The following is a 19,053-nucleotide window of genomic DNA, read 5'->3' on the forward strand; positions in this document are numbered from 1 at the left end:
CCTCAAAGATTATACCGTACAAAACTTGATGAGATGATGATATGCTGCTGGTCTACAACTATAACTTTTGCTCACTATAAGAGTGATAGGTGGAAATGAGTCACTGAGTTAGTGAATGAGTCTATGTCTATGTTAAGCATAGGCTTTAATTTTGCTTTTCTTTGCAATTGTAGCTAAGTGCAGAGTGATTGCTGCTATAGTAGTAAGTAATGCAACGTATTACTATAATAATGATATAATCCAATGGTACATGGATCTATTTCTATGTAACAAGTTCCCCTTAAATGTAGCAGCTTAAAGCAAAAATAAAAACTTATTTCATCTACTTTGTTTGAGTTGGGAATAATTAGAGCAGGTTAGCTAACTCGGGGTATCACATGAGATTTTACTCAAGGTACCAGCTAGGGATGAAGTAATCAAAAGACTTATCTGGCATTGGAGGTTCTACTTCCTAGATGATACACTCACATGTCTAGCATGTTAGCTGTGGTTGCTGGAGAGAGGCCTCAGTTCCTTGCAATGTGAAACTTTTCATAGGGAAGCTTGAGTGTTTTTGCATAATAGCTGCTGGCTTCCCCCAGAATAAGTGATCCCAAAGGGCTCAGAACATGATAAGTCATATGCCATCACTTCCACAATATCTCATGATTATACATTTAACCCAAGCTCAGTGAGGTAGAGGAATAAATAATTAGTATGAATAACAGGAGGTGAGAATAATTTGGGCCCATTTTAGAGGCTTGCTACCATAGTAAAAGCTTTTTAAAAATAGTTACATGTATATGATATATTGAGATGAACTGGGAAAACTTGGAAGTATACACACAAGGTTTGGCAAAAACAATTGTTTTTATATATTCTATAACTTTGGTTGTAATTATAAAATATAAGTATTAGGACAAATATGAATTGGATAAAACTTTCAAATACAATCCCTTTAGTTATGATTAGTGAGAAACTTGAACTTCCCATTGAGAATGAAACTATTTTTAAGAACTCATCTTATACTTGAAAGAGTTACATGAAATGTCTGATAAAGACTTTTTAAATGACAATCGCTTCAAATTCTTGATAAATATCTTTAACAAGAAACTTGTTTCACACAAGTAGATAATAAAACAATTTAAATCATTTTATAACAATTTAAAACATATACCAAATTATGTTTAAAGATTGTAATAGCTCTTTCTTTTCCATTTATTCTGAAAATGTGAATGGATTAAAAATCCAATCCATGTTTTTCATGGCAAGTATTTCAAAATAATAATGAAGCTCTAATTTACAAAATGCACTGTCTTATTTGATTAGAGACCCTACAGAAAGCTTGGGTTACTCCAAAAAACACGTCCAACAAATGCCTCAAAAAAACACAAAAGACAGGCAGGCAAATCAATAAATGAGACTTAGATTTCAGGCTGCTGGCTGGGCTTGTGCATGTCAGAAGTTCTTGCTTGGCATTGCCAGGCACAGCACCCTCTACAAATTGCACTTTAGCTCCACATCACACTCAGTAAGAAGCTCACTGGTGCAGCTTATGCCCGAAGGGAAGGTCTGTATTTGGCTGCTGGCTCTTGAGATAGATGGCTAGATGGTAGTTCTTGTCTTTGAACGAGTCACATGTCAAGGTGGAGCAGCAGATACCAGATACTAGTCATCATTTTTACTGCCAGTAAGGACCATGAGCTTACTCAGTAGCTCCTCACAGGGTCAGGCTACCTTCTATGAAAGTGCAAAGACTGCTCATAGCCGGATGTGGCCATCCAGGGACTCTAGCCATTTAGGCCTTGATTGGCTTTACCTCTATCCCCAACTACATGAGATTCATATTTTTTGTCAAATCTATAACTCATTCATATCACATGAGTAACGTTTTATTTTAAGAGTCTGATAAATCAATTTTAACCTATAATCCTGGCACCTTTGAAGTTCTGAAAGCATCTTAAAGTTTTCAGTAATACTTACTGAATTCTATGAATAAACTTATGTTCAATAGTACCATATGCTAATTTGGGTATTTGCAGATATATTTTAAGACATACTTCATAAGAACATTTCATGCAGTGGTTTTCTAATTGGACTCATCATGAAACTCCTCCAGGCAGATTTGTATGATTCTTAATATTGATAGTTAGCCATTGTTAGTATGCCTCTTGCAATAGCAAGCATCAAATTTATAATTTAAATTCAAAAATCCAGTCTTACTTCAGATACAGAAAAATCCAGAAGCACCAAAAATGACATCGAATTATTTGCTGGCACTCTCTATATATCTCTGCTGCTTCTTGTTATAGGGAGTCAAGGCTGAGTACCTATTTTCACACTATATTTAGCATGGAGAGGTTGTCTCTTTTTCAGCAGCTTCAATGAAAGGCTCAGTGTTGAGTCTCATTGCCTTGTTGCTTAGGAATGCTCAGACTGGCCAGAACTGTGTCACATACCTGCTCAGGTAACAAAGGAGATACTGCCAAACCCATTCAAATCATATGGCTAAAATAGGGGCTAGGTATAATGCCCCCCCCCCAAAAAAAATAAAGAAATGGGATGCTGTAATCAGAAGGAAAATGGTTACTTGACAACCTTCTCCCCTCCTGGCTCTCCTCCAAATCCATTTGTTTGTTAATTTGAATTTCAGAGGAGTAAGACTTTCTATCTATATTTTGAAGGAGTCCCCCAGAAATTGAAGAAGCTCTGGTCTACTTTATATCATAGCCTTATCATTTTTAGATACATAGGAAAATAGATAGAAACCTAATTAGAATCCCATTCTTACTGAAACTCAGTTGGTATTGTGAATTTCGTAGTCATACCACTGAGATCACTAGCAGAAAGTGTGTGAAGAACTGTCTTTATGTGAAGGGAGCTATCATCTAAGAAATGTAGTGTCACTCAATGGGAATGCCCACAGAATAAATTCCTGTTAATGTCATATCTTAATAAGTTAATGTTCTTCCATCAGATTGTAAAGATTGTTAATCTAATCATCTTTCCTTTTTACTTTGGCTGCGGGGAAGCCCAGAGAAAAAGTTATTGTTTTGCCATAGTAATAATGTCTTCCTGAATTGTGGCTATTAAATCCTTTTTCTCCTTTCATATGGCTGTTATTCAGTGTGCAATTATGCAGTAGTAGTGTAAGTCACAGTAAATCATATTGGGAGGAGAAATCAGAACATTTTAATCGATTTTCATAATTGAAAAACGAATTCATACAAATGAAATAGCTGTGTGTATAACTGAAAAGGCAAGAGGGACACAGATTTCATTTTACAATCTTGAAATATTTCTAATGAATTAAGTTAAACAAATATTGCTGAGCACCTACTCTGTGTTAGAATCTGAAGGAAATATAGGGATAAGAGAGTTGGCTTTCCTTCAAAGGAATTGACAAATTATAATGATAAATAAAGATGTGAAAACATCAAAACAGTACAGAATATCTCAATGTGTATAAAATATGTTTATTAGACAAAAAAACAAACCTCAATAGCTTGCTAGAGCTAATTTGGTTATTATTTCTAGATAGACTGAATATATTGGTTTGAGGTATTTCTACTCGGGTCTCCAGCTTAAATTTGCATTCTGAAATGATTAGTGATGGTGTAGCTAATGAAGAAAAAGCTCACGATGAGGCACGGTCCCTACTCCTGATTTTTGGCTCTCCCATTTAACAACTGCTGTACATCCTTCAGCAAGTTCCTTTGGCTCTTTGAGCCTCTTTCTCCATCAATCAAATGGAGATGATGACCATAGCTAACCCATATTGTACTATTAAAGGGAACAGTTTCTATAAAAGAGTTGGAAACATTAATATGAATGTTTGTTATTCATATTTTTTTGCCTTCTAGACCTTCCCTGTAACTCTCCTATAGCAGAAATTATATCCCAAAAGATGGAAATCATATCTGTTATTTCACTCATTCTCAGAGATTTGAGGAAGCCTGCTAGCAAATATCTTTCAATATCTGGAATAGCTCAGAGTCTGTAAGAACATATTATCTCACGTTCCCTCATGACTAAGATGGAAAGTTCTGAACTGACAACTCCTGTCTGAGTTTGCTCTGCCCTGGAAAATCTGGCTTGTATTTTCCTCTTATTATAAATTTTGATTTACTTATGAAAGAGTTTTAAATGATCCGATGACCCACAAAATGTTCAAGTTGTTTTTTGGAGAAGAAAACACTAAATATGTGACATGATATAGTCAGCAGTAGCTTCCAGTTTATCCCACATTCTGAAACTGCACAGAGGTTTGAGAGATTTCAGTACTGGGAAACAGGCCATTCACCCATTAACTGACTGTTGACATCAATGACATTTGGTTCCTTGCCCAATTCTACCTGCAGAACTAGCAACACAAGAAATGTTCAAAACGTTCCGTCTCCTATTAAAAGTAAGGTAAATTATACTCTTTCTAAAGCAAATGTCCTAACATCTAACAAGCAAATAAAAGGTGATATAGATTGCTACAGTGTTTTTTTGGATGACACCTGTAAATAACAATGAGGATGCATTTTTTTTTAATGTCCTCCTCAATTGGTGTCCTTTGGCCTTTTTAACAGGGTCATCTACAATGGATGAATTTTCTCATTGTGACAATGCCTGTCTCTGACCTAGAAGGAGTTATAGAGCTCTAATGGGCTGGGCAGTATTTATGAAGCATCCTGGTGCATCGGTAGAAATTGTCAAGAATGGCTTACTTAGTTTGCTGTTGATTCAAGCTCATCTTTTGTTTAGAACCTGGTCCTTAAGGAAATTATTTGGCATTCAAATCAAACACTCATAACTGATGGAAAAGTCTGATGACAATTCATATCGTCCTAGGAGGCCTTTAGACACTTACTACACTGATTTGCTAAATATGTTTACATTTAATTAAGAAAACTTTCTTCAACCAGGAGAAAGCTGCTGAGTGAAAAACTCAATTGTTTGGAAATTTGCATCTCTTCCAACAAACAAAAAGAAACAAAATTCAAATAGCATTTTCTTAAAAGAAAATTGATTTGCATGAAAAGAAGAAAACTACTTGATGACGATTTTGTGTTCCTCTCAAATTCAGATTTATATCTGCAATTCCAAATGAAGTACTCTTGCTTTTAACCTCATTCTGGGGCCATAAGTGGCTTTCAGAGCCTGGGTATGCTCACTCAATAATTTCCTCTGTGATTTTATTCTTCCTCTCCTTCTCTTCTTCCTCCATCCTTGTTTCTTTCTTGGAATGAGCTTAGAGCTAGGGAATGAGACTCAAATTCTGTTTGTGCTCCATATTAATAGAACAAATTTAAAACACCCCACTCTTGTCAAACTCAATTTTCTTATCTGAAAAATGCAGGTGATAATGACTACCTCAAAACTGTATGTGAGGCTTAGATGAAATAATGAATGTAAAAAGACCTTCTCCAAAAAGTTAACTCTTTATGAATAGAAATTAGTAACTTTCTTAAAGGAATAATTTCGAAATTATCAATTCTTGCTGTCATGGAGGCCTTTGTTTATCCCAAGGCAAATAGATCTGCTTTATTCATTTAAGCCAGTTCCTATCAATCTGTCCTCAGATATAAAACAACGGGTTCCTAAACTTCTCCTCTTTGTCCTGGATTTATTAAGGCTTTTTGTTTCCATGTCACAGTGATAATAAGAATATCTCTATCACTGTATCTTCACATCGATACATTTTGATAACATGTACTGAGTATTTTCTGGGTGCTAAATATGGAACTACTTAATATAGTCAACTCCTCCAACAATTATATTACATGAAGTATACATAAACTCATTTTTAGAATGAGGAAATTGAGCTTTGTAGAACTTACCCAAGGTCACACAGCTGATAAGTGACAGGGCCCAGGTCAATATGCAGTGTTATTTCTCTAATTCTGTGCATATTATCTGCCTTCAGTTGCGAGAAAGATCAGCTGTCATCTTTCAGATATGTGTCTATTGGATAGTTATCACAGAAAACGTCCTTAACTAGGCTCCATTAGCCTCCAGGAGACCCTTTAGATGGGCTTTGGGAATCTGAGAACCCCCTGAAATGGAGTACAATACCTTGCCGTAGGTATTTTTCACAGATTCTCAACTCAGACTTCAAAATGTTAAGACCTAAAAAGATCCTCTGAAGTCCATTTGCAACTTTGATCTTTATCAAAAGCAAACTTTTCCTTAAAGTTGGCATTAATAACAATTGAATTTTCAGCTATACCTTCAACTCAGACCTGTTAATATAACACAGATACAATAGGAAAAATGGAGATTTATAGCTAAGGAGCAGGGTGTGGGCCAGTGGATAGAAAATTACTAAAAGGAAACATTACAGATAAGGGGAGATTCTGCACCAGGCCAGTGGCTCAGGATGGGCATAGTGGCTCACACCTGTAATCCTAGCATTTGGGAGGTCAAGGTGGGTGGATTGCCTGAGCTCAGGAGTTAGAGAACAGCCTGGACAACACAGTGAAACCCCATCTCTACTAAAATACAAAAAAATAGCTGGGCCTGGCAGTGTGTGCCTGTAGTCCCAGCTACTTGGGAGGCTGAGGCAGGAGAATTACAAGAACCTGGGAGGTGGAGATTGCAATGAGCTGAGATCGTGCCACTGCACTCCAGCCTGGGTGACAGAGCAAGATTCTGAGTCAAAAAAAAAAAAAAAATTAGCTGGGTGTGGCAGCAAGTACCTGTAGTTCTAGCTACTTGGGAGGCTGAGGCATGAGAAATGCTTGAACCTGGGATGCAGAGTTACAGTGAGCTGAAATCATACCACTGCACTCCAGCTTGGATGACAGTGCAAGACTCCATCTCAAAAAAAAAAAAAAAAAAAAAAAATCGGGAGATTCTGACTAAACTGATCTAATAGGATTCTTGCTGAAGACTGAAGGCAAGTTCAAGGTGATCAGATATTACCTGGGGACAGTGAAAAATAACGCAATCAGATATTGAGGGTGTTAAGACATTGAGGATGGAAGATAAAGGCTAAAGTGATTTAACAGAATTTTTCCTTAAATAGAATACGTTAGAGACAAACAGAGAAACCTAAAAATCAGGGGCTGGTTGAGAAGTGTTCAGAGGAGCCTGGTTAGGATTTGGTCCAGGAGAGAATCTTTGTCACTTGCAGTACAGGGTGGAGAGCCAGAGTATAGAAACCATCCTCCAAGGTTCAGTCCCTTCTGTGGGAAATTTTCTGAGCAAGATCATGGATAGCTCAATACCATGGAACTGCCAGAAAATGAAAAAAAAAAGCTAACAAATATTCTTTCCCTTCGCATTGACCAGTCAGAAAAAGAACTGCAAAAGCAGAGCCAGGGCGAAGATAGGGACTTCCAGGTCCCTCAAAGCACATGAGTTGAGTGCTAGCTTGAGAAACAGTGCAGAGGATCCAGACCAAGAAGCTAGAGCCAGAGATCTTCAGTTTGTATCCTGGTTCCCCTCTGGCAAACTCTACAATGTATAGTTTGTGTCCTCTCATAACCTTGGATCTCTTACCTGACAAAAATACTGGGGGACAGGGACAAAAGTCATAACTAGTTTGAAAAATTGTTATGTAAATTAAATGAGCTGACTCATATATACATCATAATGATACCTGGCACATATATTAATGTTACCAATAATAATAGTAATCAATAATATTAATGTAGGCATAAGTTGAAACTTTATATGCAGAAGAACGCTCTGTAAGTAAAAGAAAATAACTTTTATTACCATTAGTGAATTGGTAAATCTCTGATGTTCTTAATGCCGTTTTATTTTTAATAGCATTTTTAAGTTTATATGCTCATGTTGCACCAAATGCCTTAATTTTAAATGAGCATTTTATGTCTTTGGTGGTATCTTACCATCAGGAGGTGATGTGGTGGTCATTTTTATTCTTTGCATGAATTTTTTGTACTTAGTTTAATGTAGAGAACAGAGCCAGAGCAATTATCTCCTACTTTTCATTTACATAGCTATCACTCAATGCCAGTGGTTTTAGCAGTACAAAATCTGTTTTATCTGAAATGGAATCCATTTAATAACACCAAGAACTTATTCCTGTAATTGACTAACAATTGAAAGCAAACCTGGGAACAGAAAGAGGCAGTTACCTATACTGAGAGCCATGTGTATGATAATGGAAGTTTCTTTTCTTCAGTCTTGAAGGATTAAAAAGAGATTTTAAAATGTTAAGTGAATTTGTAATAGAAACAGTAGGAAAGGTATCATTTTATATTTAAGCTCCAACAAAAGCCTTAGGAAATAGCAAATCAGCTATTTGGGTGTATGTGGTTCATTTTTATTCTGTCCTTTGTCTTGCAAATGAAGGTTCTTCTAAAATAAAATAAGCTTTTGAATTAACCTCAGAAAGAGGTTAAACTGCTGAATCAGATTAACCTTGCCTCTGAGCTGTTTCTTGGGCTGCATTTTCTTTCCCTGCCACTGGAGTACCATAACTGACGCTTGGTTTTCTAAATGGTACTTGGAAAAGTCTGTTTCCCTAGAGATCAAATGAATTGAGTGCCCAGGAGAATCCTGTACATGATGCCAGCCAAGTAAAGAGGATAGGAAGGAGTGAGGATCCTTGTTCACTCGAGACGGCATGGTTTATCAAAGGAGACAATCTCAGCTCTCCGCTCCAAACCCTTGCCTGATCCTTTGGTTTTTAAAGTGCATTTGAAAACCTGAAAATCTTTTTTTTAATTATGTAAAATCTTCTAATTTAAAAAACTGTTCTTTAGAATTTCAAACATATTTAAGAGCAGAAAGTAATATTTAATGAAATCCCATATGCCTATGATGGGGTTCAGGAAACACTACCCCCAAATAGCCCTCATTGACATATTTAATACTTTAAATTGAAAATATTTGAGAAAAAGGCAGAAGCAGAAAGGTCTTTGTGACCTTCCCCATTCATCTCCACTGAAGCACGTCATAGAACCTAGGAAGAATGTTCTGACCTTTCACTGAAGGACCATAGACTCTTATTAAGAGGTACCTTGGCCGGGCACGATAGCTCACTCCTGTAATCCCAGCACTTTGGGAGGCCGAGGCGGGTGGATCACGACGTCAAGAGATCGAGACCATCCTGGTCAACATGGTGAAACCCCGTCTCTACTAAAAATATAAAAAATTAGCTGGGCATGGTGGCGCGTGCCTGTAATCTCAGCTACTCAGGAGGCTGAGGCAGGAGAATTGCCTGAACCCAGGAGGCGGAGGTTGCGGTGAGCCGAGATCACGCCATTGCACTCCAGCCTGGCTAACAAGAGCGAAACTCCATCTCAAAAAAAAAAAAAAAAAAAAAAAAAAAAAAATTGGTACCTTCCCAGAGAAAAAGGAACATCCTTACCTCCAAAGATGCAGAGACACAGACCTAGAAGAATCTGAGCAAACAGGCCTTGTAAGTTTCTTCCAGTTCATTTGTTTATTGAGGCAGGTTCTCACTCTGTCACCCAGGCGGGAGTGCAGTGTCACTATCATAGCTTACTGCAGCGTCGACCTTCTGGGTTCAAGTGATCATCCCATCTCAGCCTCTTGAGTAAGTAGGACTACAGGCATGCATCACCATTCCCAGCTAATTTTTTTATTTTTATTTTTTTGTAGAGACAGGATCTCCCTATGTTGGAACTCCTGGCTTTGAACAATCTTTCTGCTTCTTCCTTCTGATATGCTGGGATTACAGGTGTGAGCAATGGTAGCTGACCTCCCCAACAACCCCCAGTTTTTTACCATTGGACCACATACATTTTGCCCTATCGTATTTCTGGATGGCAATCCATTCTTCATCAACCCTACCATTAAAAAAATGCTCAGACACAGTAAGAAAGAGAAACTTAAATACATGGCCTTATAAAGGCTCCTGTGACATGTCAAAATTATATTGCCAAAAGCAAATGTGGATGCTCTTTTCTTGTTAATCTGTCATTTTTTATAAGGACTTTAACCATGAGCTAAAGATATAAGAAAAAAAATACGTTTTTCTCCCCATCCTTTATCACCCAGCTTCAAAACTTCTTAACTCATGGTTTTTCCTGTTTCCCTCCTCCTCTCTGCCTTTATCATTTTGGAGCAAACTTCAGATATCATATTATTTTATCCATAATAATTTCAGATCTCTCTAAATGTCAGAGACTCTCCTCATGAGAAAAACAACAGTCAAAACATATTTTAAAATTATCATATTTATAAGCAATGTTTACATTTTCTTAATGTTTTTATAAGTTTCTTTAAGTACATATCAATTTCTGTCTTTATCCTCTCTCCCATGTGAATTTGTTTGAATTAAGATCCAAATAAACTAGTGTGGTGCTATATGCCTGTGAGTGCCTGCAGTCCCAGAGACTCAGGAGGCTGAAGCAGGAGGATTGCTGGAGCCTCGGGGCTCTTCCAGTCTAGCCTGAGCAGAATAGTGAGAAACCTCTCTTAAATTTTTCTTTAAATCCAAATAAAAGCAATTGCAATTGTTTGCTATATCTTTCAGATCTTTTATTTTTAATCTATTCATAGGTTTTATCTTTTCTCATTTATTTCTCTTTTTTTGGTAATTAATTTGTTGAAGAATCTGCATCATTTTATGTATATTTTTCCACAATTTGGATTGTGCTTTTTGTGGTGTTAACTGACAATTCTGCCCCTCCCTTGATTTGTAATATATAAAAACAATTAGATATAAAGGCTTAATTAATTCTGGTAGATTATTTTGGGCAGAGGCAAGAAAGTGTGTACAACCATCAGTGCTTTTGTGTGTGTCTATCTGGATGCATATGGGCTGTGGATGCCTATCCTTAAGTAATGTTATCTGTACTAATTATCATTACTAAGTCTGTTAATTTACTAGGGAATAAAAAACCAACCAAAACAAAAATCTCTGGACAGCATCATCACAAGCTTATGACTCTACCTTAGACTTTCTTGCTTTGAACCCAGGGAGGAAGTAGGTAGAGTTTGGCTCAGTGGGTTTAAATCAGCAAAATTAGCAATATTTTATTTATTCATTTATTTTATTTTTTTAATTTTTTGAGACAGAGTCTCATTCTGTTTCCCAGGCTGAAGGGCAGTGCTGCAATGTCAGCTCACTGCAGTCTCTGCCTCCAGAGTTCAAGGGATTCTTCTGCCTCAGCCTCAGAGAGTAGCTGGGATTACAGATGTGCACCACCACGCCCAGCTAATGTTTGTATTTTTATTAGAGATGAGGTTTTGCCATGTTGGCCAGGCTGGTCTTGAACTCCTGGCCTCAAGTGATTCACCCACCTCATCCTTCCACAGTACTGGGATTACAAGTGTGAGCCACTACACCTGGCCAAATTAGCATGTTTTAAAAATAATAATAACTAAGATTTTTCTGTATTTACTGTGTTCTGCTTCAAGTCATTTGTCAGTTATTGACTATGTATCTGTCTCCCTGATTGTAAGTTTCTTAAGGATAGAGACTGTATCATGCATGTTCAACCATTGTATCCCCAACATCTCGAAGCATCACCTGAGATATTGTAGGATATCAATAGATATTTGATAGGTAGATGAATGAATGTGAGATTGATAATGCACTAGTCATTTCTTGCTGCATAACAAATTAACACAAAAATTAGCAGCTTAAAGCAATAAAAATATATTATCTCAGTTTCTATTGGCAAGAAATTCAGGAGAAGCTTAACTAGGTAGTTCTGGCTTAAGGTCTATCAGGTGGCAGTTAAGATGTCTGCTGGGACTGTAACAATTTTCAGGCTTGAGTAGAGCAAAAGACTACATTTCCAACATTTCTCCTTCATGTGGCTATTGGCAGAAAGTCCCATTTTCCCTGCCAGCTGTTCTTTGACAGGTGAACCTCTCTGCACAGGGCTGGTTGAGTGTCCTCACGACATGGCTTCTCCCATTGTAAGTTTTGTAAGAGAGAGCAAGAAGAAGGCCAGAGTGCCTTTGATGACTTTGTCTATCTAAGAAGTCATGCATTGTTACTCCTTCCTTACTGTGTTCATTAGAAAGGAATCACTAATTCCAGCCCACAGTCAGTGGGAGGGTAATCAGGCTACACACTTTGAAGGGAGTTCTAAAGGATTTTTAAATATATTTTTAAACACACATAGGTAATAATTACCACAAAGTACAACGAAGACTATGGAAAAGAATTGTCCAAAGTCATTTAGCAGTAAATGGAATGCTACTGCAGAGGAATATACAGTTTATTAAGGGTTTTGAAATCTGGGCTAAAATCCCGGCTAGCTCTATTGTTAGCTAAACGCATGGCCTTAGGTAAATTACTTTCTTTCTTTGGGTCACATTTTGACAACTGAAAAAGTGTTACCAAAACACCAGGAGATCTGTCTAGGTCCCCTTGCTCACCACACAGAAAACCAATTACTGAGACAATGAGTATTGCCAGAGAAGAAGGCTTTTTATTTGGGTGAAATCACTCACAGAGACAGGAGATCAGTTTCATATCCATCTTTCCCAGTTGACTGAAATTCGGGGTTTATAGAGCTAGGGAAGGGATGTAGCTGCATGCAGGGAAAACATAAATTAGGGAGGGATAAGGAAGCAATCATGATGGATGCCGCTTGTTGTCTGTATGCTGTGATCCGGTGAGTTTCAGCAGCCCCTTGCCTGAGGCAGGAACTCAAATAAGCCAAGTGTGAGTTACAAATTGTAAGACTAGGGAGGGTCAATGTCTTCATTTATTTAAAACACTGTGAATATTGGTTCTGTGGAACAATTGGGCAAGTTTTAAATGTAGGGGATTAAATTTTTCCATAATGATAGTAAAAATAAAATAAAACCACCTTTATCAAATACATGATCTAGCACCAGCAATCTAAGTACAATATATGACATGGTAGTCACTGTGGTGTTGTTACAGGGACAAAGAAACTGAGACCTAAGGAGATTAAGTAACTTTCCCAACATCACCCACTGGTGGCAACAGAATCTCGATTCTGGCGATTGCCATTTTATTTGATAGCTCAGTTTTAAACCACTGCTCCTTAACTGGTTGTTTGGGGCTGGTAGCGTGAGCATTATCTGGAAGCCCAGAAGGAAAACAGAGTCGCAGACCACACTCCAGACCTCCTGAAGCAGAGTATGCATTTTAACATGAGCCCCAGCTGATTCAGAGGCACTTAAAACTTAGGAGCCACTGCTCTAATGAAACATGCTATTGATGTCTCTGAGGAGCCTTCCAGTCATAGAATAATTCTAAATTTTGTACATTTAATAACAATGTGAAAGCTATGCATATAAAAGACAAGGGAACTTTGGGCTCATTAATATAATGAGATTGTTGGTGTTTCCACGCCTCCCTTTTCCTGACAATTTTCAACAAAATTAAGAACCAGTCAGACTTTATAAAAAGGAAACAGTTTTATATTGTGCTTTTAATAATTATACTAATAAGCAACTAAGCTGGGCTACAAAGACAGAGGTTTGGGAAAAATTGTCTTCTCCACACCCAGAAGAAAAATTTTATTGTTAAAACCCACAAAATGTCAATAAGCTATGAGCTCGGCAAGCGAGTGAGATCAGTATTGAACAGAATAATGCAGAAACTGAGGAAAAGTTTATAGTCTTATAAACTCAGAAGCAAGTATGTAAAAAGTAATGCTAAGCTTATCATCTTTTGTTAATAGACATATTTTCACAAATCTGATGTCGATATGATGTGCTAGTGATTCTCCACCTGCTGTACGTTATTATCACCTGGGAAGTTCCTAAAATATACTGACACCTGGGCCTATCCCTTACAGATCCTGATTTTGTGGTATGCAATTGAAGCCCCATCCTCGCAAGCTTTTAAAAAGCTGACCATATGGCTCTCATTTATAACTGGAGTTGAGAATCACTGACCTAGAGAATTACTGTGAGCCATGGTTTGTCTTTGTACTACCTGATTTCTCAGTTAACTGAATGAACATAGTGAAGAAAAAATGAGACATTATATAATCACCTCTTACTTATTGTCCTAGTAGACTTACTAGTTAGGTCCTTTATTTTCAAACACCTAATTACTTGTAAGCCAAATAAAAGGGAAAGACAATTTATTGCAAGGATGTAGGCTATTTCATAAAGCTGAAGAAAGCATCATCCATTAGAAATGTGCACCACTGATCTAATTTTAAATTCCTAGTAACCAGGATAAGAAAAATGTTACCAAGAAATAAGTGAAATTTTAATTTTAATAGTGTATTTTATGCGACTGAATATATTTTATGTGACTGAATATATCCTTATATTACTTTACCATGTGTTCAATATAACAAATATTAAGAAGTACTGTATTTACATTCTTTTTTCATAGGAAGTTTTTGAGATCTGGTGAATATTTTATGTTTACAGCACAACTAAATTCACATGAGCCAATTTCATGCCAGTTTACTTTGGAAGTGATTCCAGAGATTTTGAATAAAGAGAAGGGTATAATTACAGAGAAGTGGGCAAATCTGTGTCATCACATTGTCTGCACCTGCAGGTGTCTGGTGTTTGACCCCGTGGAACTTTCTAAATATGTCTGAGAAGTTCTAACTAGGGGTGAACAGAAAAAACTTTTATCTATTACTCTTTCTGCATAGGTGGCCCCACGGCCCTGACTGCCACAAACTGTATTTTTGGGCTGCTCATTCTAAGGACCAAGCAAATTTCACAGGGGTACCTTGCAGAGGCATCAAAGAAGCTTGAGGGTAGGAACCGAGTGGGGAAATGGTGCAGCTCCAAAGCTAGGAGCTATTAGTGTGCACCTGAGGGAAGCTAGTCGGAGCAAAGAGGAAATACTTGCTACAGCAGTGGCTGAAATGGGAGTGGAAATGTGAGGATCTGAGTGGCACAAGAGATGTCCTATATGTTAGGCAATGCCAATTCTCTAGGAAGTTAATAGTGTTGCTTAAAAAGTAAGTTTTGTGGGCCAGGTGCAGTGGCTCATGCCTGTAATCTTGGCGCTTTGGGAAGCCAAGGCGGGTGGATCACTTGCAGTCAGGATTTCGAGAGCAGCCTGGTAAACATGGCGAAACCCTGTCTCTACTGAAAATACAAAAATTAGCCGGGCATGGTGGCACATGCTTGCAATCCCAGCTACTCGGAGGCTGAGGCAGAAAATCGGGAAGTGGAGGTTGCAGTGACCTAAGAGTGCACCACTGCACTCCAGCCAGATAACAGAGGGAGACTTCGTCGCAAAAATAAAAGTAAGTTTTGCGAATTTAAAGTTTGTTTATTGCATGAATCGTCGCAATTTTTTGAAGACTTTATGTTTGAGAGCAATTTAGATTCTCAGCAACACACATGTTCAGCCTCCCCCACTATCAACATCCCTCGCCAGAGTCGCACATTTATTATAATGGATGAACCTATATCGACACGTCATTGTCCCCCAAAGTCACTATGTTATGTTAGGGTTCACTCTTGGTGTTGTACATTCTACAGGTTTGGACAAATGCATGATGACGTGTCCACCAGAGTATTTTCACTGCTATAAAAATGCTTCATGCTCTGCATATTCATCCCTCTCTCTCCCTTAACTCCAAACAATCCTTGATCTTTTTACCATCTCCATAGCATTGCATTTTCCAGAATGTCATGTAGTTGGAGTCATACAGTATATAGCCCTTTCAGACTGGCTTTTTTCACTTTGTCATAAGCATTTTTATCCTACCTTTTAATATATGATTCTATAGGGTATTGGGAGATTTGCAAGAGTGAGCTATAACATGCAGCCTTGAAAATGTTTATTTGTCCAAGGAATACTTTCAGTGAGGTGTACCTTGTAAGACATGTGTATCAGCATTTGGGAAGAGATGTGTTACATTATTGTTATGCAACACAAGGCATTTTCTGTGGTCCAGCAGCATCAGCATCAAAATGTGAAGTCCCAGGACTATTTCAGATTTACAAGGTGAGAATCTGTATTTTAACAAGCTCCCAAGTAATTCATGTGTACACTGATATTTCAGAAGCACTCCACTACACCATAATTTGTTCAATTAAGTTGTTTATTTAAGATGCTCTGGTGATCATTATTTTACTATATAAAATAGATTTTTTTCTAAAAAGTGAATCATAGCCCAGATGTTCAATCAAATGCACAATGGCGAACCTGCTATTTAGAGCAGCGTTTATCAATTGTCCATCAGACACTGGCCTTCATTGTTCAAATGCAGATTCCTGGAGTCCAACCCATACCTACTGGCATCATAATGTCTAAGAATTTGGGAGTCTTAATTTTTTACAAGGTATCCACACAATTATTATATTTAATAAAGATTGAATACCACAATTCAAAGGAATGTAATTGCAAAAATCTATTGCAGAAGACCTTTTATAGGGTGACTACAACACTATAAACATCATCATGGTGATCTCATATGCATATTTGCAGTTTTAATTTGTTAATGATTCATTTATGCATTTGCATATTTATCAAATCTTTTTACAGTACCTACTCTGTGCAATACTCTGCTTAGATACTGGGCAATTCATTATAAAATAAGATGCAATCTCTTGTCTAAGAATGCTCAGTCCAGTTGACAGAATGTAGTAATTCAGCTTGATGACAGTCAAGTTACATAATGTAAAACAGTTTCTGAGAGCCACGACGAAAACATTCCTAACTATGACTGTAGATAGGGTCTCTTAGGAAGGAAGTAGGTCAAATCTATTTTTAATATAATACAAAGTAATTCGATCACCTTAATAAACTCTGCCAGATTGTGTTACTTATACACATTAATTTTAATGATTCATGATACTTTATGATATTTGAGCTACTAAATATGCTTCTTTCTCTCTCCTCCCCAGCAAATGATGCCCCTTAAATTGATCAAGGCTTTATTTCCCTCGTATGTTCCCAGTGGCACTGAGGCAACATATACAAATGCAGTCATTGTTCAACTGACTCAAAAATATGACCCTGTATAGGCAGTAGAACCCTTTTATCTTAATGAAGCAGAGGGAATTGATTTGAATTGCTTCTATACCCTCCCCTCACCCTGCCCTGGGGTCCAAAAAGATGTAAATCGCTCATAACTGTCCACTTAGTACATGGACGAGAAGGTTAAGTGAATTAACTTTAAGTTATACTGGACTTTGAGGGATCGAAGTGCCTTCCTTGACTAGAAAAGGTCACTTAAGTGGTAATTGCTAGAAGACTGTGAGGCTGAACATCTAAAAACTATGATGCATAATTCTCACATTTCAGTTCTGCCCAGGACTCACTTGGGAAAAGAACATTTCTGATGAATGAACTAAAGAGGTGAACCCTGTCTAGAATATCATAGAGCAAACCTTGGCTTAAACCATATTAAGACAAAGTAGTTTTTAATTGTATAATATTCTTATCTTTGCTTCTTAACATGGTTCACAATTACCATTTATTATTAATGATCTTATATATAAATTAGGAATATTTATTTTTATAATAAGATCATTATAAATGGATCACGCTCCATTTATGCATTTGCTGATTTATCTGACATTTTCTGAATGCTTACTATGTACAAGACTGCTTAGGTACTGAGCAATTCATATAAGATAAGATATACAGCAGTTATTGTTTCTGTAGCTTATAGTGCTGTTTGACCTTTGGTGTGAAAGTGATGCCTACTGCGTTACTACACTAAGGGCTTTTTCACATAGAAATAAATTATACAGAGTATAAACTGTGTAGTCAACCAAATATGATATAAAATAGGCATACAAAAATATACGCACTCTAGGCCAGGGGCAGAGGGTCACATTTATAATGCCAGCACTTTATAAGGAGCTGAGTTGGGAGACTTGCTTGAGCTCAGAAGTTTTACACCAGCCTGTGCAACATGGTGATACCCCGTCTCTACAAAAAATACAAAAATTAGCTGGGTGTGGTGGTGCCCACCTGTAGTCCCAGCTACTCAGGAGCTGAGGTGGGGTGATTGCTTGAACCTGGGATGTGGAGGTTGCAGTGAGCCAAGATCATGCCACAGCACTCCAGCTGGTTGACAGTGAGACTCTGTCTCAGAAAAAAAAATTGCCAGTACACACACACACACACACACACACACACACACACACACACACCAGTGATTGATGATATCTATATCTCTATGTCTATCCACCTCAGAGAGCTTCCGTCTTTCTGCCTCTATAGTAGTCAGTACTGACTCACAGGGTACGGAGGCCCCCTACGTATGGCCTACAATACTTTTACCCCCCAAAAATATTTTCATTTCTTTTAAAATCAGAGAGAATAAAACTGACCTTTTAGGTTAAAGAAAATGTTATATAAATATTAATATGTTCATCCTTATGTTTACTGTTGCAAATGCATTGTAAATGCAATTGTAAAATGTAATTTTTAACATTTTTTATGGAAAAAAAGGCCCATGAAAGCAAAAGTGCCTTGAGCCCACAAGGGTCTTCTTGCAGCCAGGACAGCAGAAGTGGGTCTTCTTGCTCCCTGTTGCAGGGTGAAGGAAAGCATCCCATTTGTACTAGGAAGGTTTGCTGAAAAGTCAGCTCACAAAAGACATTAGTAGGAGAAAGGCATGCAAAATGTATTGATGTACATGGGGTGGCAGGCAGTGGTCACGGTAATTATCCATCAACGCAATGTGTTACAGAAGGAAGCTTATATACCCATTTTCTTAGGGGGAAGTGGAAATGGGGAGTGTAGAAAATTCTTTGGAGGGGCAGCAAATCATGAGGGAGAATGAATGGATATGGGAGGGTGGAGGCAGTATCATGGGAAGGTGAAGTGTGGAGTTGCACAGGAACAAGGGTTGTCTGTCTCATTATGCAGATAGAGTCCTCCAGGTCAGCTCTTGGAGCTGCCCTCAGAAAAATAAATGAAAAATCTGTCTGGGCCTGGTGATGACTAATCCTAGTCTCTTCTCTAGTGATTGATTTTTCTTGGTTATATGATGAGACCCCAAGAGAGGAGATCTTAAGACAATTGCATTTCTTTTAGAAAGAACTTTGGCTGGTCAGATAAAAAAAATAATTCCAGAGAGAGTCCCTCCTGATGCTTCTGGAAAGAAGATCAGAGAGTCAGGTAGAGGGGAATAGGTCAGAAAGAGACCTTGGTTCTGAGGCTTATTTCTTAAGGCCTTTTGATTTTCGAAGGCAGTCAGCATGCCCAGG

At 37.7% G+C, this 19,053-nt stretch overlaps 1 protein-coding gene across 14 annotated transcripts in view; it reads left to right on the forward strand.

The window, feature by feature from the left end:
* GRM7 (glutamate metabotropic receptor 7) overlaps positions 1-19,053 on the forward strand; it is an 890,997-nt gene that overhangs the window by 134,968 nt on the left and 736,976 nt on the right. The window contains exon 1 of one of the 14 annotated variants that reach the window (XM_035274736.3): positions 8,938-9,361. The exons of the other annotated variants lie outside the window; for them this stretch is intronic. The gene's annotated coding sequence lies outside the window, so the exon portion shown is untranslated. Of the gene's footprint in view, positions 1-8,937; positions 9,362-19,053 lie in introns of those variants that run through there. 14 annotated transcript variants of the gene reach the window in all.

The sequence above is a fragment of the Callithrix jacchus genome, chromosome 15 (genome assembly GCF_049354715.1).
Source record: "Callithrix jacchus isolate 240 chromosome 15, calJac240_pri, whole genome shotgun sequence".
NCBI lineage: Eukaryota > Metazoa > Chordata > Mammalia > Primates > Cebidae > Callithrix > Callithrix jacchus.